The sequence below is a fragment of the Pan paniscus genome, chromosome 10, assembly GCF_029289425.2.
Source record: "Pan paniscus chromosome 10, NHGRI_mPanPan1-v2.0_pri, whole genome shotgun sequence".
NCBI classification, from domain to species: domain Eukaryota; kingdom Metazoa; phylum Chordata; class Mammalia; order Primates; family Hominidae; genus Pan; species Pan paniscus.
This window is the reverse complement of record NC_073259.2, coordinates 80,315,479-80,337,273: the sequence shown is the minus strand read 5'-3', so window position 1 is coordinate 80,337,273 and position 21,795 is coordinate 80,315,479. Positions and strand designations below refer to the sequence as shown.

The 21,795-nt window shown below is 39.1% G+C and overlaps 1 protein-coding gene across 1 annotated transcript in view; it reads right to left on the bottom strand.

Moving 5' to 3' along the window:
- TRHDE (thyrotropin releasing hormone degrading enzyme) overlaps positions 1-21,795 on the bottom strand; it is a 396,236-nt gene that overhangs the window by 359,676 nt on the left and 14,765 nt on the right. The gene's annotated exons all lie outside the window — the stretch shown is intronic.

Below are 21,795 nucleotides of genomic sequence, written 5' to 3'. Positions count from 1 at the left end.
AAGAAATGAACTTGAAGTGGATTGGAGTTATCAAAAGGTGAAGTCAGATAAATTATGCAACTAGGCACTAAATTGAGATGGGAGTTTCTTCTCAACTATGTCAGAAAGGGAATAATACTGGATTAGAGAAGTTTCTTCATGGTATAACTTCATATCATACCATGATCACTTAGTCTTTACTTGTGAGATTTTAGGTAGCATAACAGTTTTGAAAAATAGATAGAAACAATACTTAATTGGACATTTATATGTCATCTTCTATTTTAAAAAACGAGTGAATAACATTAAATTATTACACAATAAAAGCATTTTTACAACTACTGATATAACCTGGACTGGGCTTGTTAGCTTCTGACAAGGTAATACACTGCAGGAATAGATAAGAATTGAAGAAAAATCGTCCTTCACAAGCCAGGTACTTTTTACGTGTAATCTCATTTTATCTAACAAGCTTTTATTATGCTTGTTAGATTAGATTACTTATTTAAAGTGGTTAAGTAATACAGCTAACACAGAGTAGAACCAGAATCAGTTCCAGAATCTGTCAAACTTCAAAGTCCTTCCTCTATGCCACACACATCCACTGATGTAAAAATGAATGAATTGTCCACATGACCATTAAACGACCTCTCTCAGATATCAATTGTCTGAAGAAGTTATTTGCAAATACTGGGTCAAGGCAATTTGTCCTCACATTCACACACATGCACACGAAGTACCAATAGTCTACGGGACTGGAGGAGAAAGAAATGTACTTTAGCCACCGAGAAATGCAGGAGCTAGAGTTACACTGCTCTGAGAGCCCAACTTATAGTCTCGCTAGTTCCTCCCTCCATAATGATGTAAACTAGAGGATGATCTTAAAGAAAGCAAAAAATATACTATCAGTCTTGATTCTACTGAAGCTTTCAGGCATTTATTGGTGGAATCTGAAGCATGCTAGACCATATAACATGAAAGACACAGGCATGACAAAAAAAAATCCTACCTTAACCATAAGGTATCTGATTTGTAATAAAAACTTCATTTTTACAGGTGCACATAAAATGTGTTAGCTGAGAAATTCATCCTTAAAGCCTCAATTAGTTACCTTGTTGGGTAAAGTTATTTAGTATTATCCATTTAGACAATGGAAAGATTTCCATCTTAGTTTAAATTGAGCTGATTCAGAGCTGTTCCTTCTGACAACAATGAGCAACAGCTCAGCTGTTCCCTGTATAACCTAGAAATGGTAGGCATCATATTAACATAAAACAGAGTATTTCTCAAGTTCTCTTGTTTTCTCACAACCCATATCAAATATATGTCATGAATTCCAGAAGTTCTCCCTTCAAAATATATCCCAAACCCCACTACTTCTCTACACTCAACTCCACACACTACAGTAACCACTTACATAATCTCTCTGCCTCCAAGCCTTACCCCACTGTAGTACACAGCCACAATGCAGCCAAAGAGATTCTTTTGAAATACAAGTCTGGCCAGGCGTGGTGGCTCATGCCTTTAATTCCAGCACTTTGGGAGGCGGGTGGATCCACTTGACGCCAGGAGTTCCAGACCAGCCTGGCCAAGTGGAAAAACCCCATCTCTACTAAAAATACAAAAAAAAATAGCTGGGTATGGTGGCGCATGCCTGTAATCCTGGCTACTCGGGAGGCTGAGACAGGAGAATCACTTGCCGGGAGGCAGAGGTTTCAGGTTTCAGTGAGCAGGTTGCAGTGAGCCAAGATCGCACCACTGCACTCCAGCCAGAGCGACAGAGGAAAACTCATCTAAAAAAAAAGTCTGACAGATCACTCCTCTGCTTGAAACCTTACAAAGGCTTCCCATAGCACTCAGACAAAAACTAAATGTCCCTATACCCACCTAGAAGGCCCTACCTACACATGCACACACATATATATCTGATCTCGTCACCTACCATTCTACTCTTCCTCCTAATGCCTTTGCAACACCTGAAACATTCTAGGCATTCCCCTGCCTCAACTCCTGTTCCCTCTGTGTGAAATCCTCTTTCCCCAGATATCCCAAGGTCTACTTTCTCTGTTCAGTCTCTCCTCAAACACTCATATTCAGAGAGGCCTTTCCTAACATCCTATCTAGAATTGCATGATTCCTTTACCCCACTTCACTTTTCTCCTTGGCATATATCACCATTTTATATATTGTATATTTTAATGCTTTTGTCAAACTCACCCCACTGGAATAGAAACAATGTAAGCTTCATGAAGCTTTGCCCGTTTTATTTACTGCTGTGTCCCCAGTGCCTAGAACAGTCCCTGGAAAATGTAAAAATTTAAGTAAATATTGGTTAAAAGAACATCATTACATGACTGAATGAATGAAATCATGATACCTACACAGATAAGAATCCTTATCTTTTTCTTTGCTACTGCTGAAGTGTGTACGTCTACTTACTCTAATACTGTTGCCGAGTTGTTTAATATAAATTTAAAATGAACGAGAAATTAGGGCAAAAGTCTGTCTTATATGGTTCAGTACTAGAATTTTGTGTATCATAAAATAAGTCCTCCCCACTCTCATTTAATAATGTTAGTATTATGCAGATTTTCAAAAAGCATTGACTAGCCTGTGATTTACAGAGGTATTATGCTTAGTCCATAATTACTTCCTGACATGGAATCAAAAACTGATGGATGAATCAATGAACACTGTCTTCTAGTTTGTTTTCAGTGAATACACAAATATAGAAAACATTTGTAAGAAGTAGATTATCTAAGTCCTATTTATTTCTCTTGCAAAATACTAGATTAAGTCACCTAATCTCAAAACTTTTTAGAAGAAAACTGAGTTTCGATTTGATATCCACCAGCAGAAAAAACACTTGGCCATAAGGCAGCAGAGGGGAAAAGGGAATAACAGAACAACCCAAACTGCATGAGACTTGCCTTTGGATTAGTGCTTCTCACTGGTAGTAAGCCTGGCAAGATGGAGCTGTCTGTACCACTGGAGTGTCAAGTATAAATAAGCTAAAAAGTAATAATGGCCAAGGTAGAGAGAGGTAGAACACCAAGAGAGAAATCGAGGATTGTCTTCTAAGATTTGGAGTGTGTGGAGAATTCATATAACCATGTTTGAAAAGAATCCACGTTTTAGGCACAGAATCAGTGGAACCAGTAAATGATCTCCTCTTTTCAGACTGCACCTACTCATTTTCACAGCCTTCACATCTTCAACCATAAATTCTCACTACTGATGAGTTGTTGCTTTATTGTTTTGTTTTGTCTTGCCGGCTTGGGATTGCCCAACCAGTTAATAATGGCTTTCTCCTGCATATTAAACCAGACACAGAAATATCATTTCTCCAGTTGTAGGTACATCCTAATACAACTGCTCTCATAGAGTTAGGGTGAATCCTATTGAAAATGTTAGAACCTGTTACTGAAGAGGCAAACGATTCTTGTAGCCAAAATCCTCCTGGATTCATAGTTACCATTAGGTAATGAATTATTTGACTTGCCCCGAAGGCAATTTATGATTCTGTGATTTCATTTGCACAAGTCATACCATGAGCAACAGCAATGTTCCATCATAATCTTATGTAATTGTCCATAATGACTTAGGCTGGAGCCTTTTAGTGGGATTTAGTAATCCATTTTTCAGGGAGGATTAATTTGTTGAAATGATTTAACCTAATTTATGGAATAACATTTATTATTTCCTACTGAGCATGTCAGTAGGAATGTCATCTTTCTAACTTTGTCAGAGTTGTTTGCTGTTACTGTTGGGATTTTAATACTTTTAAATAAAAATACAAAATGGGCCATAAATGATATAACACACATGTAACTATTTCCCATAATTAAGAACTTTTATTGTTGAAATTTTTCTGTGTCTTTTTTACTAGTGGAGTATTCTAATAGAAAAAGTTAATATCTACTCTCTCTCTCGCATGTGCTCTCTTGCTCTCTCTTCCTCTAAATCTTTAACCACAAGATAAGATGACAGACACGTGGGACATTAAGACCAATTTCTGCTTATCTACAACCTATAACCCTATACAACCTGCTTACAGAGGAAATACTTCCCTAGAGACATCAGCATGCTATGAATTGCTTACCATTTAAAAAGTCAATCATAGCCTGGAGAAATGAATTCCCTATATTAATAATTTCCTAAAACATCCCTGGTTCATTTAGATGTGTAATCTGGCATGGTGATAGTGGGAATCAAAAGAATCCTAGAAAAAATTTCAGATGAGAGTAACCATCTTAGGGATAGACTTAGCTATGGGGAACTCACTGTCAACTGTCCTCTCGATCAGACAGACATTGCTTTAAGACTTTCTAGAGACAGTTGTTTGACTGTGTCATCTCAAGATGATAAATAAAGCTTAACTAGGTATTTTTTCTACTTGATTCATGAACTAGCTATCATGGAGAGAGGCCTATATATTCATAGAAATCCAAATCAGATTTCCTGTGAAGCTTGCCCTGGCGGGATCACTCTGACAACTTCAAGATTTCATTTTATTAATGTATGATCCTCTGGATTATTGGGAACTATAAGCTCAAAATGTTGCCAGATTTACTAAATAACATCAAGCTCCCTCTGCAGCTGTTCCCACCTTATGGTGGTATTTCCTTTCCTCATTTACAATTAAGAAAACAAAGTAGACATTAAATTCAAAATATACAGTAATATAATTCTAATAAAATCAGAACAATTAAGACTATTGACATTCATATTACCAATAAGGGCAAAATATTATATATATAAATCTAAAGACTCTAAAACCTGTAACTAATAGATTACTTGAGGAAATTAAGGGAGCGTAATTAGTCTAGTGGAAAATGCCTGTAGAACCAGATAGAAGCTATTTAACATTTTAGCCCTAACATCCACCAGCTATGTGACAATGATCAAGTGTTCAGTCCTTCCAGATTCCATTTCCTCATCTATAAAATAAGGATAATGATAGCAGCCACATCACCTGGTTCCTTTTCTCTGCCCCTGGAACACATTCCGTGTTCAACAACTGTCTGATACTGTTACTGTGTTTTAATAACAGTCTGTGGCAAGGACTGCTAATTATCCACCAATGTCCCTTCCCCTAGATCCTTAGTTTAAGAACCCCTCATTTTTGGCTTGACACATGGCCATGTGACATAAAGATTATATTTCCCAACATAGTCTGCAGCTAGGTATAGCAAATTAGAAAGTTATGGCCAATATGAATTTTAAAGACATGCTCTGTGTGTGACTTCTGTGCCCTTAAAGGGAAGAAGCAGAGCCACCAAAGATCATCCCAAATAGAGGGCATGGGAAGAAAAATTTTAGTCTATGCTTCTTGCTCCAGGATGTACCTCTGAGACTTTTAATATACCGTTAAAGCTGAGCTTCCATATCTGAATGTGCAGATTCACTAAGTCTAGAGTAGGGTTCACAAATGTGAATTTCGAAAAAAAGTCCCCAGGTGACTCTAATATGCACATGTAGTTTAAGAGCCACTGCTGTAGGGGCTCCACCAAGTCTCACACATTTAGAATATGAAGGGTAAATGAACATCAGTAAAACAGTGCATTGGAAACTGCAAACTGAACAACCCTCAAACCATCCCTAAAGCCTCCAAACAATCCCTGACCATAGACGATACTGCAAAAATTTCCTTCTCATGTGTTCTTTCCACATGAGAAGCTGTTTCCTAATATTAAAAGGGAATGTTTACATCTTACCCCTTTTGTTTTAATTCCTATCATCTCTAGTGATATATACTAGGTTTCTTCTCATTGCATTTGGGTCCACGTTTATCTGGAGAAGTAAATAGAGATTAGTGAGAGAAACGAGTCTTGATAAGCCCATGTTGCCCCTTGAATATATGCTCCAAATGGGCTGCACACCTCCAGATGGAGTCACCACCATAAGATCATCAACCACCAAAGTCATTATTCAAGCATAGTGGTTCTCAACGGGGTGATTTTGCCAGAGCATATTTGGAAATGTCTAGAGACATTTTCAGTTGTCACATCGGATGTGCTACTGGCACCTAGTTAGCTGAGGCCAGGGACGCTGCTAAATATCCTACAATGCACAGAACAGACTCCCACAACAAAAGTTATCCAATCCAAAAGAGCTTGAGCTTGAGAAACCCTGTTCCAAAGGGTGGTAAAGGTAAAGGCTTCCTCAGCAGATCTGTGGTTAGAAGGCTCAAAATACACATTCTCTGAGAAGTGTCTACCATCTAGCTAACAAATAAGTTCCACGAAGAGAAAGAGACACCCCTGTGTCTGCCTATAGTCATTCAATCATAGCCTCTGCCAAACAATGAAGAGCAGGATCTCTGCAGTCGGATCACCTGAGCTTAAGCCCAGCTCCAGCACTTACAATGGGCAAGTTATGCCATCTCTCTCAGCCTCCATTTCCTCATCTATAGATTATAAAAATATTGTGGTAGAAACATCCTTATATTATTATAAATATTAAATGAGATGATCTTTGTAAAGACCTTAGAATAGTACCTGAAACATAATGAATTATTTTTAATCCAATTTTTAAATAAAATTACTTGAATGATTTTTATGAAGTTCCATTAGGGCAGAAATATTCTCTTTTCCATCTTTCAAGTTGTATGTCGTTTTCCTCCACCCCACCTTTAATCACAGCCTGATAACTAGCAGGATATAATTGTGTATATAAACACACATGCACACACACACACACACACACACACACACACATAGATAATAATCATAGAAACATTTAGGTTACTGACTTAATTGTTATCTCTTCAAATACCTCTCTCTCTGGTTTCTTCCTGGAAGCAATTCTTCCACAAACCCAAGAACATTCCATCTTCCCACATGTAACAGAATCATAAATGAACGTACTTCACGAACATCTCACTTCCTCTAATAATTAGGTTATAAGTCATTTGCACAAGTTGGTAATCACAGGAAAAATAAACACTACAAATTTTGCAACACTTTCCACTGTAGCACTATGCTGGGAGATCTAGCAGTCTTATAACAGAAATAGCAGTATTCCTGTCTTCACCTCATAAGCAATGCCTCCTTGCCTTTTGCAAATGACCTTTTTTAAGCTGTCCCCATAAAGGATCCCATTTAACCATCTGTGCTCATTCTCCCCCACCCTACCTACAGTCCTAGCTTGCTCACTAGTGAGACATCAACTTGATCTTACCTGTGTAGCTGCCAAGCTTTGCACACTCCTATGTGTCAAGCACTTTGATAGGCACTGTACTTCTATATTTTCTTTTAACTTTCTCAACTGCATTACAAGATCTACATTGTTATCTCCATTCTGTATAGGAGAATACACAAATCTAGTTAAGAAACTTGCCTCTAATAAGTGGTGGAATCCAAAACCCAACCCAAATCTGCCCAATACCAGTGCTATTTCCACTAACTGTCTCTGTTCAGCCTGTGCTTGACTCCTCTATAGCCTTCTAAAAACACATTATTTAATAGGATCCCTAAATTCTCAGTTGATTCTTTTGCATAGGACTATTTTACTCTCTCACTGTTCGCACTGCCTTTCCCTAGGGAAAGTAAGGTAAAAGGACTGTCTCCACCATAAGCATCTCTTACATTCCCACAGAGGCACTTCTGATGGAGTTTCTCATTGTCTAATGAATTACTGAAAGGAAAAAAAGAGACCACTCTCCCATTTAGACAAAGTGGTCCTTTATTTTTTTCCCTGTCTGGAATACTGAGAGACACTTCTGCATTAATTCTAGGCATGTGTGAAGATAACCTAACTTTCAGCCCGACTTGCCATTTAAAAGATTTACATTTCATCAGAGAGACACATGTAATAAATTTGCCATATTAAAAAAAAATAGAACTCCGTATTTCTTCATTTTTCTCTCACTGATACGACAGGATCATATAGTGCTAAGTTTCAGGGGAAGAAAGGAAGCAAAATGCTTCACTGTGGCCAGTCCTCCCCCTGAACCTGGAATTCAGCAGAGAAGAGTGGGTGAAAGTAAGAGAGGAGGGGAAAGAATGCAAAGAGAAAAACTTCCAGAAATAACCGCACAGGGCTAATGCACCATCTACTCAGTCAGGCAACCTGAAACTTTGAGGTTTTCTTTGATTCACTTCTATTTTTTTGTCACCCAAATAAAGGCACTCATCAAAACCTATTGATTTTTTTCTTCAGACTGCATCTTATATCAACCATCCTCTGAATATTTACTGAGTGACTACAACTGCAAGGAGCTGTGCTATGCTATGTACCATGGAGATTACATACACACACACATAAATATACTGTGTGTGTATATATATATATGTGTGTGTATATACATACTATATATATGTGAGAACATATATATACACACACACACGCTATACATCTTTGAGCTGCTCAGTATACACATGCACGTGCACACACACACACACACACACACATATGCCATACATTATTTCTATAAGCCTCCCAAGATGCTAAATACATATATATTAAATATATATATACACATGTATATATGTCTGTGTATATAAAATACTATATATAAAAAATACACACACATATATAATACATATCTCTGTGAGCTGCCCAGCAATGTGTGTGTGTGTGTGTATGTATATATATATATATACATATATTTTATATGAGTATGTTTTTCACTGGAAACAATTCTTGTCCTCAAAGATCTTGCAATCCAGTAAGTGAGAAAAGATGTGAAAAAACAAAAACAACAACATAAATATATTAGCACAATGATTCAAAAACACTGAAGGCCTATTACAGTTCAAAGAATGAAAACAATCCAGCTGGGTCAAGGCTGCATGAAGAGATGAAACCTAACACTGCCTGGAAGAATGGTTACCCTCTTGTACTTCCTTGTTATAAAAATATTCTTTAAAATCTGCACTCAGTAATTAAATCACAGCCATTCCTGAAACTAAAAAAGGTGTTTCTTACTCTAAGAAAACCCAGTGGTCATCCTTTCTGTGTACACTCTTCCTCTCACGAAGAAAACTCTCAAATTTGCCTTTCACCCACGATGTCTATCCATCCCTCAAGATCCAATACTTCTCAATCACTATCCATGCCCTCGTTGGTCTTCTTCTCTGTTCTTTTTTAACATCTAGCATCCCACTGAAGTTACCTTTTCTTTATAAAACAGCATCTTGTACCATGTAGTGCATGATAGTATGTTTATCTTGTCTTATTGTCTGGCTCCTAAATCCCATAAAAACAAAATCATTTAAGATGACGCTAAGCCCAAAGAGGACACTGAGTTGATTAAGGTTAATCAGAAAATTTATAAATTTTTCCTCTCTCTGTAACTCAAAGTCCTACATCTATATGAACTTCTGATGAATTCTGCTCAGTCAGTTATCTCTTTGATCTTAATTATGACAGATTTTCCCAATATTTCAGTTCATTGTTGAACACGGTTGCTCAATATATATTTGTGGATGAATAAAAGAATGTTTTTCTATGGTTTTAAGATGACAGTAAGAAATGATTTTCAGTACCATGTGAACAGCACATATGGGTAGTGATTGGTTTTAGGCATTTGCCAGTTCCTCCCCAAATTAAACTTAATGAGAAAACAACAGCATCTCCCAGACCCAGCAAGTCTTAATCTTGCCATCTGGTCTGATAAGGAAGTCAAGAAACATTAGTAGATGGTAGTGGTTGAGGACAGATCGTACTATTAGTACTTTTGCTATCTTCTTCCACTCTGAATATTCACCCTTATTTATCCATCTTAGTACAAAGGCCTTCCAAGAATAATACTTGATTCTTCAGGAAATAATTTGTCTCTTTGTTTCCTACAAGTCTCATCCCTAGAAATATTAATATATCTCAACAGAATGTCTTGGTTAATCTTCCTCAAATTTGATATCAAATCCTATAAGAACCATTTGAATCTGAATGACATCAACCTTTAGAATATAATTTTGTCTTATCATTTCTCCTGTATCATGGTCACCCAGAGATTCTTCTCTGTACTGCAACACATTTTGTGCAAAAGTTTGGCCATTTTTTCATGCCAACTGCAACCTAAACTCCACTTGCTTGCCCAGACAGTCACTTAATGCCTATTCCTTAATCCTCAGGAAAGCTGAGCTAGACCCATATGGCAGCCTTAATGAAACAGGAAAACAGATCCTGGTCAGGTAAATAATGGAGAAAAGAAATTGAGAGTCTTTTGACAAACAGGATAAGACATTTCGTATTATCTCCATGCTTTTAAAGAATGCTCCTTATATAACCCTGAAGCCCTCCCAAGCTCAAATCCTTCAATGGTTCCCCTCTGCCTAAAGCATACAATCAAAACTCCTTAACATGACATACAAACCCCTTCATGATCTGGCTGCTACATAAATCTCCAACCTCATCTTTCACTCCTTTTTTCCTCAGTATTACACAACATTCTACTTCTCTTGGATTATAAAGGCTTGGCCAAAAACAGTTCTTTAAAGTAAAAGTCCTAAAGAACTGGAATGTAAAAGAAGAAGAAAGTCAAAAAATAAAAACAAATCTGAAGCCAGAAAGAAAAACTTTTTAATATTATCAGATTATATGCCATTACTTTACTCTAGATATGCCAGGACCTTATCTAAGAGACAACTGGACTGGCAACTCCCTCTGCAGTCACCCAAAATTCTACCAGGAAGAATAAGGGAAGGAAGATCACAGCCAGAATCATCTCCTTCCTCTCTACTGAAGGAAAAAAATAACTGGCTGTGCACCATGCAATCTATCACACACATTATCAAGTATAAACATACTGTAATCATGGATACACTGACCAAACTGTTCTGTTTTTTTAGATTTGTTTGTTTTTCACTTCAAGCTCTTTCTATTAGCTTCTATTAGCCTCTTCAATATGTAGACTCTTAAACCTCAGGGCAGTTGATAAACTGTAGATTATATAACAAAACCCATTATTGTTCATCACTGAATCCACCATCAGCCAAAGCCAGTCACAAGGGGAGGGAGATTTGCTGAGGCTTACTCCATTATATCAATATCCCAATGGAAACCTTGGGGCTCAATGGTTCTATAAGCTCCTCCATTAACTAAATTTGGCCTGCTCAGTCCTCCCTCTGTTCTGTTGTTAACATGTCCCTCCAGTCTACCATTCCGTCTGCCGCGTAAGTAATCCTTTTTCTCAACACTTTTATCCTTTGCACAAACCCCTGACTCCCACTACTTCTGCCCACACTCTCATCCTTAAGCAGATCTGCTCTCATCCACCCTCAGAGGCAGAGAGAAGGATGAGCACTTTCTCAGCTTCTGCCATTGCTGCTTTTACACCACTGTTCCTCCACTTCCATGAAAACAACTCTCTTCTTTCAGTGTTCATGGCTTTCACTATTCCTATTTTCTACCTGGCCCTGCAGGTGACACTCTAGAACTTTTTTCATGAATCTGAAGCCTGATTTACAGCTTTTTCAGAGATTCTCCCAACCTGTTCAGGATCACCTCTCCATGTTATTGACACTTGTTCCAACACAACCTTTTGGTTACTTTACTTTCTTCTCACTCCATGATTCTATCCTCAGTTCCCTTCATCCACCCAATTTTGCAATAACAGGCTTAAAATTCCACCAACTCACCCTGAAATTTGAAACCCTCCTCTCTATCACATACAATCTTCCCAGCTCATCCACTTCATATCTCTACTCTTATTTTACTTTTATGGTGACTTGTAGTCTTCACCCCTGCTATCCATTTTTCTGAACATCACTTCCATTATGGGTTCACTTGCCTCCCTGCTTCTCCGGGTACCATGGCCAATGATTCCAATAATATATTTATGGTTACTCTAGATGTCTTACCCTCCTGACTGCTGGCCAAGTGTGCCTTGTCAATTCCCCAAGTTCAATCTCCCTACATTTGCTTTCTCTATTCTTATTCCTGGGTTCTTAAAACTTGCAGAAAGGCACAAAAGAGTGTTGCTATTTCCCCTACAGACACAAGCCATTAACATCAGGTAGCTCTTGGCTGCTTTCTGGAAACTTTCTGTTCTCTTCTTATAGATTCAGCTCTCCCATAATCTAAAGCTCCTTGGAACAGACTCTGCATAAATAATTTTCTTACCCCTTCTCTTAACTAGCACTCTTAAAAACAGTCTACAATCACTACACCCATTTCTTCATTCTACACTTACTCTGTAATAGAACCTATTGGCTCTGCTCCTACCACGCTAATGAAATTTCTGGAGGTTCATCAATTTTATTCTTTTCTTTTTAACTTCTTAAACTCCTCGACTCTAATAAACTTCTGACCTGGCCATGTAGCCTTCTGATACCACTGCAGACCTGACTGGGTGACTCATGCCTGGCTCAGGCATTTCTCTCATGCAGCAGAGGTGAGCTGGACATCATAAAAGCAATAAAGGCACCCACATGGCTGCAGACCACCGAGCCAACTCAGGCCCCACCTAGCTATCCTAGCTATGACTCAGCTATTACTAACAAATCAACAATACTCAGGCACTGCTTTCCTAATGGAGAACAGAGACAATTCTTTGTCTTTCTGCTCACAGGAACCATCCCATTTCTCCTCAGAGTCTGCACTGGATTCAGTTCCCTGTTTAGTGGTAAACCTTTGCTCCTCAGTACCCAACTCTCTTTAGTAACTCTTTTCACTTACATCTTCCTGCGGATGTCCTTAAAAGTGATGATACTGGTATTGTAACATTTTCTATTTTTATTTCAATATTGGTCAAAATTACTTCTCACAAATTTTCAGGCTCCACATATTAACCTAGCCAAAAGGTTTTGAAAACCCTTGACATGGTGGTATCTCTGATGGAAATTGACTTATTTAGACAACCAGTGGAATTTCACTGAGTATCTATCATTTTCTACATACAACATGAACTGCAGATCTTACAAAGATGGTGCCTACCTTCAAAGGGTTCACAGTCTAAAGGAGCTGGCAAGAAAGCTCTATGAACAGCAGAAAAACAGCTGTGAGAGATGAGTGTAAAAAGTTTTCAAAAAGTAGAGAGGAGGAGGATGACTATCACTTCCTAGGGTAGGAAGGAAGCCTCTACTTACATTCCTAAATAGATTGTAATCCAACTCTTTTGTTACTATTTCTTTTAGTTTCTCTATGGACCATTATTACATTTGTAACGCAATCTTATTGGAATGTCTAATGACAACAGGACTTCTATTAGTAACGTGATTTTTTTAAAAAAATAGAATATATGGTTAGAATACATTAACCTACACTCCTCTAATTCTCTCATTAAAATGAGACTTAATTTGTTTTCAGTAGAAAACTTCACAGAAGAGTCCTGTGTTTTAAGTGTATATACAGAATATCACATCTAGAAAAAATAAGCATCAGGAATGTACATTATGTGTATATGTCTTGTACTTTCCTGGATGTGGGTATACATATATACATACCACCACTGTAAATTGTGTGTGTCCTTCCTATTGTAGTCAGTCCACACAATAAAATTCAACAGTATGTTTTGAGTACCTGTAGCAGTTTTTTGCCCAGCATCCCTTCTCTAAAACTTCCTTCTTTTTTTGCAATATATATTCCCATCCATGAGGTTGAAACAGAAGATACCATGTTCCTATCATAGTGACAGCAGCGGTGGGCCATCTGGAGCAGCTGCTGCCATCACACTGGCTGCATCAGGGAGGCGCGGCCAGGGCTGCCCTCTCCATGGAGCCCGCGAGAGCCAGGGACAAGCAGGAGCCCTGCCCCTTCTGAGCTGGGGCGGGGGCTCCCCAGTGCTGCTGCAGCCGCCCAAACCACGCTGAAGACCCAGGTCTCCCTCTCCTGGAGCAGGCAGGAGCCCCGTCTGCAACCCCTCCCATCCCCCAACCACCCCCCATCCCCCAGCCACCCCCCACCACAGCTGCAGTCACCCAAACCGCAGCTGCGGACTCAAGCATCCCTGCACTTTTGGGGGCCCAGGAAAGCCCCCCTTGCCCTTGCAGGCTCAGAAATGCCTGCTCCCACTGCCTGGCTTCTCCCTGCTGTCCTTGCCTGCTCCTTTCTCGGAGCAAAGTCAGGGCAAGCTCCAGTGCTGTCACAGCACTGCTGGGTGTGCACATGCTCAGGGCAGTGCTGACACTCCAGCTCCCTGCCACCTCACCCCCTACAAATTTTGGGCACCAATGAGCATAGGAGGGAAGCCAAGGTGGGGCTGAGGGCAGCTTGATGCTGGCCTGCAGATACCCCTTGGCACTTATAGCCTGGGTGCCATGAACAGGCAGCAGGAGGCAGAAAGATTCCTGGGTGGAAGGGGGCGGGTCCCCAGTGAGCAGGAAACAGGCTGCCATCCCACAGACCAGAGTAGGGACTTGTGGTGCCTTTTCCCGGCCCAACCATGGCCACCCAATCAATGTACACTTCCTCCCCTCTAAGGCTTATAAGAGCCCCATGCTCAGCCAGAGCTGAGCAGACATCCAGATGACTGGATGCAGAGAGGAGCAACACACTCTAGGTCCTCCTCTGCTGAAAGCTGCACAAGCAACGGGATGACCAGCTGCAGAGAGAAGCTACCTTCTCTGCTAGAAGCTGAACACTTGTCAGGATACCCTGGCTGTGGAAAGGAGCTGTCCGCCCCACCACCCCCCGCCACACACACACACAGACAGGTTCCCTCTGAGCTTTTCTATCATTCAATAAGGCTCCTATTCATCTTGCTCACCCTCCACTCCCCTACATACCTCATTCTTCCTGGTCACAGGACAAGAACTCAAGACCCATTGAATGGTGAGGCTAAAAGAACTGTCACACAAACAGGGCTGAGACGTGCCCCTTACTTGCCATGTTGTGGGAAAAGAGAAGGAAAGAAGAGCTGCAGTCCTTCTGGGAGCCCAGACCTGGGAACTCCCTGAGCCAGGGCTGTGACTCCCTCTTTGGGCCCCTGTGGTTCCTGGCATCTCCAAGCTTCCAAGCACCACCATATTCCCCAGTACCAGCCATGAAAGCCGCTTGTGGTGCACCTGGTCCAGTGCCCATGACAGCATCTGGAGCTGCCTGCCCCACTGCAGCAGCTGGCATATCTGATTGTGCACCGTGGCTGGACCCCATGCTCACTCACACACCCCTCACCGTTCCACACCTGACTCATCCTTGGCTGGTGTGGGACCTAGGCCAGTAGTGTGAGCCAAGCGCAGCTGCCAGGCAAAGTGGGCGAAATGAGCCCAGCTGGCACAAGCAAAACTCAGGCAAAAGTGCCATTGGCCACAGGTTCCCAGCCAGAAAAACAACACCCCAAACATCCCATAACAATAGGATGCCACATGTGCATGCTATACACAGTAACCAGCAATGATCATTGACTCAAGCCAGGGCAATCAACTCACTCCCTATGAGTTTGGGAATTAATAATGGTCACTTTCTTTCTTGGGCTCTTCACATTAGTATGCAAAACTTGAGAACTTTTGGCAGCCATATTCCAGCATATGAACCAAAGATGAGAGGAAGCCTGTCCCCAGTAAGAGAGTAAAGAACAAGCGTTGACAAAGACCCAAAATGGAATTTCTGAGCTTCCCACAGTGCTCCAAGCCCTAGGTCCATCCATAACCTGGGTTCCTTGATACACCTTGATCACTTTCTAATACATTTCTCTTTTTGAGATAGGTGGGACTTAATTAAACTAAAAACTTCTGCACAGCAAAAGAAATAATCAGCAGAGTAAACAGACAACCCACAGACTGGGAAAAAATATTCACAAACTATGAATCTGACAAAGAACTAATATCCAGAATCTACAAAAAACTCAAATATATTAGCAAGAAAAAAAAAACAAATATTCCCATCAACATTAGACCACCATGCTATTAATACAAGGAAGCTCAGGCCACTCAGAGAGACCATTGGTAGATGCCCCAGATGACAGCCCCAGCTGAGGTTCCATAAAACACACAACATCAAATAAAATCATTTAGTAAAGATGCAGTCAGAAGATTCTTGCTCCCAGCTATCAAGTTAACCCCAATCAACGAGACCTCTCCCACTGAGACCTCAGACATCGTGGAGCAGAGATAAGTTGTTCCCTGCTCTGTACCACCCAAACCCTTCGTGGCATTTTCATGCTCACACTACTCTCCGCAGTGAGCATTAAAAATGGTTACTTTTTGTTGCTACATTTTCAAATGATTTCTTATTCAGCAATATTGATTTGAACCAATTTTGATACTTGGAATTAGGGCACTGTCATATCAAAAGCCTTGAAATATGTAGCATTGACTTTGGGACTAGACTAGGAGCAAAAACTGGAAAAGCCTTGGGATTGTTAGCAGAAGCCTCTGGGGCTTGAGGAGGCTGTTGGTGAGAGCTTGAAGCATAGTAAGATAAATGTTATTGAAAGCTGAAGGAAAGGGGACCTTTGTTATGTAGTAGACAAAAGTTTGGCAACCTCATTACTTGTAATGCTATGGAAAATGAGAAATATAACTACTGAACTATATTTTCTAGCTATGGAGATTTCCAGGCAAAACACTAAAAGTGCCACCTGGCTTCTTCTCACTGGCCATGAAAATTATAAAAGAGAAGAGATGAGGTTAAGATTAAACTGTCCGGTTTTCAAGCAAAATTTAGAGGAAATATAAAAGAGCCAGGACTTGCTGTTTTGAAATTAAAACTTTTCCTTCTCCTCAGCTTCTTCAGATAACAGATGATTCTCATAGTAAGAAACAGCCTCAGAAAAACAACAAATTCAGGTCACTGTCAGGACAAAAATGGTCTAAGGATGAAGCCAAGGGTGAGTCTTTATCAAGACCTCAGAAACTCTTAAAGTGATGCCCCATAACCTCTTCAAAAAGGTAAAAGGCTTTATAAAGATCTTAAGGGCATGCCTCATAAAGCCTGTTAAATAAAAGAGCATCTAAGAATTTTTATTCCACAAAGCCTCAAAGTAGACAAAGATTCATCTTAAAGAGATCTGTGGGTATCATTTTGTCTAATGGAGTGGATATAACTTGATACATAAAAAGCCAACATTTTTTAACATAAGTGTACCTGCTTGGGCTGAATGTAACAGAGCCAATACAAAAGAAAAATAGGTCTTTGTAGCCCCAACATTTTACTGGTAGGAAGCAAGCTGAGGTTATTCAATTCAATTGCAAACACAAGCTACAGTCATCCCTTGGTATCTATGGGGACTGGTTGCAGGACCTCCCATGGATACCAAAATCTATAGATGCTCAAGTCCCTTATATAAATGGTATAGTATTTGCATAGAACCCATGCATGTCTTCCTGTATACTTTAAATCACCTCTAGATTGCATATAATACCCAATACAGTGTAAATGCTATGTAAATAGTTGCCATATTGTATTGTTGGGAAGAAAAACCAGAAAAATAAACTCTAGCTCCTGTTCAATACAGACACAATTTTCTTCAGTGGTTTTAATCCACAGCTGGTTGAGTCCAGGGATGTAGAACTCACGGATATGTGCTGGCTGTACTTTTACGCAATTATGACTATTTGGTTGCAAACACAAACTACTTTTTAATTGGAAAAGAAAGGATGCCTCAGAAGGCAAAACAAAGAGCCCAAAGGGTGGGGCCAAATGCCAAAGTGAACAGTTCACAGGAAGCGGCCATTCATCCATAATTAAGGAACTGGTAACATGTGCCCAGTTGGGTTTCAGAATTGCTGCGGGCTAGTGACTACTGTATCTTCCCATTTCCTCCATTCTTGAATGGAAATGGCTTTTGTCATAACCATATTCCAGTCTTATTATTGTCTGTTGAAGGGAGAAAAGTGAGGTAAGGTAGCTTGTATCTTTCGTTAACAGGTCTTCAGAGTGAGAGAAACTATGCCCAAGAAACCAAACCAAGTGATCTCTTCTATGCCTGAACCTAAATTAGCTGGTGAGGCCTGGACCTCAAGTCTGAGCCCGATGTTGTAATGGGATGAGACCCACTGACAAGTATACATTGTTTGTAGGATGAATATAAATAGTCTGCAGGCAGAGAGCCGACTGTGTTAATTTTAAAACAGGCCTACAAATTCTTTTACACTCCTCCTGTCAAGAGCTGGGGTCTAATGCCCTCTTTTGCTGAAAGAACACTATCCTTAGTGCTCACTTATAACCAATAGAATGTCTTAGAAGTGATGCTCTGTGACTTCTGAAGGTAAGTTTAAAAATTCCACATAACGCCCACCTAGTTCTTTCAGGACACTCACCTTTGGAGCTCTGAACTACCATGTAAGAAGGCCAACCATCCTAAGGCCATCATGCTTTGAACAAGCCAGGCCACATGAAGAAGCCACACGTGGATATATGGCTGACAGCCTCAGCTCACATCCCAGAAGACTGATGACACAACCACCAGACAAAGATGGCTTCAAATGATTCTGGCCCCTAGCTGTCAAGTCACACCCCAAACATCCTGCTTTCCCATCTGAGGCCCCAGACATCAGTGAGCACAGAGAAGTTGCCACCACTGTGCCCTTCCAAATTCCTAGCCTACAGAAACTTTGAACATAATAAAATGGCTGTTTTATGCCACTAAGTTCTGGAGTAGTTTCCTATGGCATGAAAGAAACCAGAACAATATTGTAAAGGAAAAATTAATACTATCAGTTTTCAAACAAGAAAATCAGAATAAAAAGAGATTAAGTAATTAACAAAGGTTACAGAGAAGCAAAGCAAAGAAATAATTCTGAAACAGACTAATCTGATTCTAAAATCAGTGTTTATAATCATCATGCTACACCATATTCCATAGAGATATACCTACCTCTGTGTCTTTTCCTGTTAACATCTCCCTGGCAAAGAATTATATGCACACAGTATCTGCTTCTCTAAGACCAAACCATCATTCAGGGCCATACTGAATCCTATCTCCTCCATGAAGCACATCCCTAGACTTCAAACCTTAACAATTTCTCCCTCTTCCAACTAGTCTTGAACTTATTTTCTACAAGTTTCAATCAAAGCAATTCGTGAATACGTAAATACTAGTGTTCCTAAACCACAATTATTGAATTCATTGTTTTTCCTATGCACAGTCCTAGGCTACCCTCTGGATTTTCAACTCCAAATGTCTATAGGATTGATCACAACAGGAAATAAATATCAGTGAAATGGACTAGATGCAAAAGAAAAAAAGTGGTCTGGATTAAGTGAAACTGGGAAGCAAATGCCTCATGTAAGTGAGTCACCACCACCCAGCTCTAGCACAGTGATTTTCTTAATAGCATATATCACTCCCTGATATATTATATATTTTTCTTTATTGCCTCTCTCACCTCATTAGAATATAAGCTCCCTGGGAGCAGGAACCTTTTCTGCTTTGTTTGCTGCTATATCACAAGAGCCTAGAACAATACCTGCCATTCAGTCAATAAATACTTGTTGAAGGAATAAATGAACAAATGTTACCAAATAGGAGTGTAACCTTAGTGTTAGAAGAGCTTTCCATTTTTCAAGAGAAGCCAGAAATAAATAAGTTTATGTGCAATCTTCTACTTTCTAAATGTTGACAACTAATATAAAAAATGTTAAGCCATTTTGGGGATGGGTAAACAAAACATGGCTGCAGCCTTGGATTCAGTCTGAATGCTTGAATCTGCAATCTCTGTACCAGAAGGATTTTAGATTTTTTTTTAAACTTTCTAATTACTTAGAATAGTGCCTTGCAAAGTGTAGGTAGCTTGATCAGCAAATAATAACAGTGATGATGATGTCTCAAATATTCACACTTAGGGCCCTACTACCATTCAGCTGTGTATTATTTACATGCTACTGAAGTTCCTCTTTCATATCTCAAAGAAAATTGCTTCAGCTTCTGATCTGAAATGACCACCTGGACTTCATGTGATCATCCCACATCCAAGATTCTAAAGCTAAACTTCCACTCCTTCCAGCTGTTAAGTGTTGAGAAATGTCATTCTCATATGCTCCGAATAATAAAGGGGAAAGGCAGTGAAAGGAAAACAGATTGGATTTCAAAACAGTGACAGAAAAAAGGAGTCAAGTTTTAAACTATATTTCCACAGTTGATAAATAAGAGCTCCCAATGGCAATTTTGTTTTCTTTTTTATAGATTTTAGTATTTTAGGTTATGCAATCTAAAATTTTATTTCAATTGACCTTTCAGTGTTCTCTGGTAGCATGTTTTATCATTTTTACATAAAAATTATTAAGCAGGAATTTTTAAATATTTACTAATTACTTAGAGATTCTTAACTCTAACAAAAAGTCACATCTAAGTAACTATTAGAGAGTGTCTGGCTTTAAAACATGGGTCACTTAGCAACAAGCATAATTGTTTAGGGCTGAAAACACTTTTAAGATACTTTAAAGAAAACATACTAGAAAAAAGAATTTCCAGTGTACCCTATGCTAGCTGACCCACAGCAAGTCAATCATCAACTTCTGAAGACGTAAAATGAAATGAGACGTCTTCGTGTTCCGTGTCTGTGTATGGTCCAATGAGTACAGCCTTGAAATGCCCATAGAAGACATCAACGAACATCAGAGAAATTCAACATATCAAATGATTATAAATCCAAAAGAGTAAAATGCCTACTGGCCTTCTAAGAAGTGTGCATTTAAAACATGATTTTAATGATTAGATAGATGAATTCATTACAAGCAGTTTTTCAGTAATGGCATTGATTTTGTATGCTGGCAGATTTTGTTTTTTAAACAGGTCCCACAATGACTTAAATTAAAAGTAACAGTGAGGAAAATTTCTTTAGCCAAAACTATTTTTCAAAATTTAGGTTATTTTAGAACCATCAACTTCCTACAAATTAAAAATATAGATTTCTATTCACCTATTTTGCTGTGTTCAAGCAACACTGAATACAAAGGTTACTGGATGAGAAGAATCACAATCTGAATTTTCTTACAGACACACAAGTGAAATGGTGAAACACAGTTCCTAAGGCACAGGGGGAAAAGCCCAAAATTTAGGATCAAACCAACCAAATTTGATTTACAGCTCTACCATTTGCTTACGTTTAGCCCCTGGACAAGTTACTTAACCTCCTTAAACTGTACTCAATTTACTTTACTCATTTGAAAAAAAAAAAAAAAGTGGAATCATAATACCTTGTCTTAATGTTAATATGAAAATTAAAATAAATGCATATATATCATGTAAGCCATTGAAATTAGGAAAAAAATTGTTAATTCAACATGGGATAATCTACCCTAATGCAATGTAATTGCATGTAAAAAGTGCCTAGAATACCATGGTGTCACAAATGATAGCCATCAAAGAGAATCCAATAGATTTTTATTATAAATTTAATGCAGACAATGCTCCCTCTATCTCATCCTTCCTAAGAAAATAAAATGAAATGAAAATAAGTTGCAGGACATTATTTACAATAGAAAATCACTTACATGAAATTTTAAAATAGGGTATGTATTGTAACTATGTGTGTGTGTGTGTGTGTGTGTGTGTGTCTATACATAGATATGAAATAATCGTAGGATAATATGCATAGAAGTAGCAAACACCAAATTCAGGACAGTGTTGATCTCTAAGGGAAAGACCAAGGCAGTGAGATCAAGGGATGGTTACACAGAGAGCTTCAACTCCATCCTATGTTTTACTTTCTCGGCAATAACATTAGACTGAAGATGGTAAAATGTTTAGTTCTATTGATCTGGCTAGTAGGTGTATGGAGTTTACTATATTACTCATCACATGTTCTGTACATTTCAAATATGTTACAATAAAAAGAAGTAGTTTTCCCAGTCATATAAACAGGCAATTTTCCAAAACAGACAACAGCAGCTGTTCCAGAGATGTACAATAGTGCAGGTAGAGATGAGGAAGAACAAGGATGATGGGGGGAGGGAGGTGGAGGTGGTTAAGGGAATAAGAGTGCTGGG